The sequence below is a fragment of the Moschus berezovskii genome, chromosome 10, assembly GCF_049115385.1.
Source record: "Moschus berezovskii isolate FMDL1 chromosome 10, NW_MosBer_1.0, whole genome shotgun sequence".
NCBI lineage: Eukaryota > Metazoa > Chordata > Mammalia > Artiodactyla > Moschidae > Moschus > Moschus berezovskii.
Window position 1 is genome coordinate 83587589 of NC_142469.1, and position 6447 is coordinate 83594035.

Sequence of the window (6447 nt, forward strand, 5' to 3'; positions counted from 1 at the left end):
AAGACAGGGAAGCGTCTCCCTCCTGGCTCTGTCTCTTAGTCTTCACTCCTGGCAAACTAAGTCTCTGCCACAAACATTCCCTCTTTGCCCCTGTGGAGCTATTTAGCCCACTATCTCCATTTTCCTCTCTAGATTTGTACTTTGCTGGCCCCTAGAATGACAAGCAGCAAGGTTCCGTGAGAGAGAAAAAAATTCACAAAGACCAACTGAATTCTTATGCACTAATGATACAGGCCAGGGTGGTGCAAGGAGCTGACTTTAAAAATTATCACACAGTAATCATGTCCAAAATATTTTTAAATAAGTAATTTGAGATGTAAGAGGTTTAAAAACAATAATAATACAGTTTATACAGCTGACCCTTTGTATCCTGAGGTTCCACATGCATGGATTCAACCAACCAGAAATACTCAGGTGAAAAATTCCAAAAAGTTCCAAAAAACTATCTTGAATTTGCCACCCTGGCAACTTTTTATTTTTTTTTAACATAGCATTTTCACTGTATTAGGCAGTATAAGTAATTCAGAGATGATTTAGGGTGGGCGCTTATGGTTGGTCCCTGGTCAGCCGCAATCCGCGTCCATCCGTCCTTCCCAAGCTCACGCAGACCCATCCAAGGTTGCCATGCCCGAGAACGTAGCCCCCCGGACCGGGCCGCCCGCTGGGGCTGTCGGGGCTGCCGGCGGCCGCGGGAAGAGCGCCTATCAGGACCGCGATAAACCGGCCCAGATCCGCTTCAGCAACATCTCCGCAGCCAAAGCTGTTGCTGATGCTATTAGAACAAGCCTCGGGCCAAAAGGAATGGATAAAATGATTCAAGATGGAAAAGGTGATGTGACCGTTACAAATGATGGTGCCACCATTCTGAAACAAATGCAGGTGTTACATCCAGCAGCCAGAATGCTGGTGGAGCTGTCCAAGGGTCAGGATATAGAAGCAGGAGATGGCACCACATCAGTGGTCATTATTGCTGGCTCTCTCTTGGATTCCTGTACCAAGCTTCTTCAGAAAGGGATTCATCCCACCATCATTTCTGAGTCATTCCAGAAAGCTTTGGAAAAGGGCATTGAAATCTTGACTGACATGTCTCAACCTGTGGAACTGAGTGACAGAGAAACTTTATTAAATAGTGAGGCCACTTCATTGAACTCAAAGGTTGTGTCTCAGTATTCAAGTCTCCTTTCTCCAGTGAGTGTAGATGCAGTGATGAAAGTGATTGACCCAGCCACAGCTACTAGTGTAGATCTTAGAGATATTAAAATAGTTAAGAAGCTTGGTGGGACAACTGATGACTGTGAGTTGGTGGAAGGTCTGGTTCTTACTCAAAAGGTAGCAAATTCTGGCATAACCAGAGTTGAAAAGGCTAAGATTGGGCTTATTCAGTTCTGCTTATCTGCTCCCAAAACGGATATGGACAATCAAATAGTGGTTTCTGACTATGTTCAAATGGATCAAGTGTTAAGAGAAGAGAGAGCTTATATTCTAAATTTAGTGAAACAAATTAAAAAAACAGGATGTAATGTTCTTCTCATACAGAAGTCTATTCTAAGAGATGCTCTTAGTGATCTTGCATTACATTTCCTGAACAAAATGAAGATTATGGTGGTAAAGGATATTGAAAGAGAAGACATTGAATTCATTTGTAAGACGATTGGAACCAAACCAGTTGCTCATGTTGACCAGTTCACTGCTGACATGCTGGGATCTGCCGAGTTAGCTGAGGAGGTCAGCTTAAATGGTTCTGGCAAACTGATCAAGATTACAGGCTGTGCAAGCCCTGGAAAAACAGTTACAATTGTTGCTCGTGGTTCTAACAAATTGGTGATTGAAGAAGCTGAGCGCTCCATCCATGATGCTCTTTGCGTTATTCGCTGTTTAGTGAAGAAGAGAGCTCTTATTGCAGGAGGTGGTGCTCCAGAAATAGAGTTGGCCCTGTGGTTAACTGAATACTCACGAACATTGAGTGGTATGGAATCCTACTGCATTCGTGCTTTTGCAGATGCTATGGAAGTCATTCCATCTACACTAGCTGAAAACGCTGGCCTGAATCCCATTTCTACTGTAACGGAACTAAGAAACCGGCATGCCCAGGGAGAAAAAACTACAGGCATTAATGTCCGAAAGGGTGGTATTTCCAACATATTGGAGGAACTCGTTGTCCAGCCTCTGTTGGTTTCAGTCAGCGCACTGACACTAGCAACTGAAACTGTCCGGAGCATTCTGAAAATTGATGATGTGGTAAACACTCGGTAATCTGGTTAACTGTCTGACTGGCACCATCATGGCCACTAATGGTGCAGCTGGAGTGGAAGAGCACCTTGGCATTCCTTCTTGTTTGGAAGATTGTTTCTTTTATGAATTTCTCAGCCTGGTCTTCCAGTTGGCATTTGCTTAAAATTGTATTGACACAGTTTAACGAAAATATTAAATATGTGGTTTCAGAAAAAAAAAAAAAGAGATGATTTAAAGTGTGGATGTGCATAGGTTATATGCGACTACTGCAAACATTTTCTATAAGGGACTTGAGCATCCGAGGATTTTGGTCTCCTTGAAGATCCTGAAAGCAATCCCGTCACAGTCATTCTAAGGGATGATTTTGAATGGGGAAATAAAGACAAGAATAAAAGAGCAGCTTGCTCCTTAAAATAGGGCTAAGTCTTCAACATACGAATTGCATGTCTTTAATGCAACATACAATTCGTATGTTAAAGTTATTAATTAATTAACTGGCACACAATTTCAATATTCAAATCAAATTTATGCCTCCATCAAGTTAAAGAATTTCTAAACAGTGGAATGAAAACACAAAGGACACACTCCCCAGTTCCCAGGTTATCAGACATAATTTCCTATTGCTATATTCTTATTATGAAACTTACATCCTCAATACTCTTCTTATCCAATACTCTCAGTTTTACTTTCAACGGCTTGTTTAGATATTTATACTGCTTTCTTCTCTTGTATGAAAAGATGACCACATCTAAGGCTACACAAAAAAGTAAAATAATTAAATGTAACAGTGTAAAAACATTTCCTAATCAGTCTTCACTCTACTCAGAGTACCATGTCTTTCTGAATAATGTCAGAATTTCAAAAAAAAAAATAGCAATAGAGTTTGTGTATGTATATATTCATATTAAATTTTCACTTAAATAATGAGTCATATGCATATTTCATGGATAAACTATAATTTTAGACATGTCAAAAATACTCTTATCAAAGAATCAAGCAACTGGGCCTATTAAGGATTATGACAAACTATAGTAAGCTAATAGTAAAAACATAAATTAAAAAACCTAAATGTTCAAAAATAGGGAAATGGTTGAATTATGGTATATACATAGGATGGAATATTCTATTTTCATTAACAATTACAATCAAAAAAAATGAGGAAATTTTCATAATAGTAGATGAAAAAACAGAATATCAAACTATAAGTCTACACATGAATGCATATGCACATATAAATCTCAGCTACACTTTAGGATCTAAATTAATATTAGAAAAAAGTCAAAATGTAGCAGCATCTACCAACTCCACATGGCAGGTTGCTGAACTTTCTAATTTTTCAGCATTAGCAAATATTGTTTATCTAATAAATAAACATTTTTATAAGTGACTATCTCATTTAATAATTAAGACTAAACAAAACATTATTGTATATCATATACACATTCTTACTCCATCAGCATATTTCTGAATATCGAAATTTCTGCTGCACACACACACATATATATAATACCTAAAATAATGTGAAATTTATTTTCTAAACTTTCCCCATAGAGGAATGTGGAACACTTGCTATTCTTTCCCTTCTAAGGGCAGTATTATGATTAATGAAATGTTGATGGGAAAGCCTTCTCTACTCAACATTTCTTGATGCAAAAATACCAACCTAATGCCAAACCTGTTCCAAAAAAGAATAGGAACATAAAATTAGACACCTAGAATATTCAGTTCCCAAACTGCTCCCTATGCAGTTTGTCAGTTCTGTAGGTCAATACAATCCAGGACATTATCTTTCTTTTACTCTATATTTTAAGCATACACCAAAGGCTGAGTTGATGAACAACAACAAATTTTACCATACAGAAAATTCCTGAATCTATTCTCCTTTCTACATAAAAACTAGGTCCAGAATAGCAGTTCCCCTGTTTGGTTTCTCTGGGTTCTTTATACAAGAGATACAAAAACTAATAAGGTTATAACTTATAACAATAAGTTGTAACAACATAGCCCACTGTATATCATCTTAGAGTACAATATGGTGGTGGCTTGACTATTATTTGATTTTATCAGGCCACAGTATCTCTCACGTACATACACACACACAAATACACTATATATACACACATACACACATATATATTTATAAATTGAATGAGCTCTTCATTCAGAGAGGAAAATCTTCATTTTCATAATACTCATCAGAATATATCAGTAACATACTATATATAAGAAATTCATTTATATGAGTTCTATAAGTTATTTAAATATTTTATCAACATAATCTGGAAAAACAAACATACATACATACACACAATTTATACATCTAGACAATCATTGTGATCAAAGTCTATTAATTTCCTATCCTCATCTTCAATATGTATATCGAGGAAAGGATTATACTATTTGGCAACATGAACAGCAAGGTCAATTTGGTCTGTGGAGTCAGTGACTTATAGCTTTACCTTCACACTTCATAACATTACACCCTACGCTAGTTAGGGTAATTCCCCCATTCCAATATTTTAATTTACCCGGAGTATCCCAAAAAGAATCATTCACTAGATAACTCAAAACACTGATTCTACATAACTCTGAAATATTTTAAAACATTATTTTGAATTATTTACATTAAAATTATTTATTTCTATGTAATGAAAGCATGCTCCTCCAATCTTTTCCCACAGTAGCCACTGGCCAAGACTTAACAAGCATTTGAAGCCCCACTGATTAATAGAAACTGCTAGCGCAAAAACTCGATTACTCAATTACATTAGTAATTGAGTGTTTAGTAAATATTTACACAATTACATAATCACTTCATGGCAAATAGATGAAGAAAAAGCAGAAACAGTGACAGATTTTATTTTCTTGGGTTCCAAAATCACTGCAGACGGTGACTGCTGCCACAAAATTAAAAGATGCTTGATCCTTGGAAGAAAGGCTATGACAAACCTAGACAGTGTATTAAAAAGTAGAGACATTACTTTGCCAGCAAACGTCCGTCTAGTCAAAGGTATGATTTTTCTAATAGTCGTCATGTATGGATGTGATAGTTGTAGCATAAAGAAGGCTGAGCCCCAAAGAATTGATGCTTTTGAACTGTGGTGCTAGAGAAGACTCTTAAGAGTCTCTTAGACAGCAAGGAGATCAAACCAGTCCATCCTAAAGGAGATCAGTCCTGGGTGTTCATTGGAAGGACTGATGCTGAAGGTCCAATACTTTGACCACCTGATGTGAAAAGCCGGCTCACTGGAAAAGACCCTGATGCTGGGAAAGATTGAGGGCAGGAGGAGAAGGGGGTGACAGAGGACGAGACAGTTGGATGGCATCACAGACTCAATGGACTTGAGTGTAAGCAAACTCCGGGAGATAGTGAAGGACATGGAAGCCTGGCCTGCTGCAGTCCATGGGGCTGTAAAGAGCTGGTCGGACATGACTTAGCAACTAAACAAGTAAACATTTATGGGATAAAGGGATTCCAAAAAAAAAAAAAAGCATTTTTATTCAACACTGACAGGTTTGAAAAGAAAACATCAGACATGTCATCATGGAGCTCAACCACTTCCAGTCAGCCTCAGAGTGGCACTATCAGAATTCTGATGATAAAACATAGTCGTCCTCCACGGCTGCAACTTCAAAAGAAAAGCATGTTCAACACTGAAATCATCTTGAGAAGCTCTATTGCCTGTCCAGATAAGAATATTCTGTTCGTAACACTGACTGAAGTTAGTGTCCAAGGGGGAAGTAATGGTTTCTACCTCCAACCAGTAGCCCTGCCTAGAAGCTACTACAGTGAGGACAAAAGATGGTGAGCAACGAATAGTCGTCACTATTTCAATGAAGGCCAAATCCCACTATAACTTAGAAATATCAAATCTGTTTGCTGCCCAGTAATTTTTATATCAATATTATACTGAATTTTAAAAAAATTTTAATATGCAAATTTAGTTGTGGAGGCATTTCTGGTAACAAAATTTACCTAAATTACATTATAAAAGCATCTGTGATAATAGGATTTCCTTCCAACCTTATAGGAAGCCTCAAGCCTTCATAAGCAAACAGCTTTCTATGAAAACAGGCTTCATAAAAAAGTAGTACGGTCTAAAAATATAATGACCACACTATGTATTTTTCACGTTGTCTTGAACAGAACACAATCACTTTCTCATGAAGGAAAAAAAAATTTCTATTAGAAGATTCTACAGTGTAAAACCTTGG

The 6447-nt window shown here is 37.4% G+C and overlaps 1 pseudogene; it reads left to right on the forward strand.

The window, feature by feature from the left end:
• Positions 1 to 543: 543 nt before the first annotated feature.
• Positions 544 to 2439, forward strand: LOC129561251 (T-complex protein 1 subunit delta pseudogene; annotated as a pseudogene).
• The last annotated feature ends 4008 nt before the right edge of the window (positions 2440 to 6447 follow it).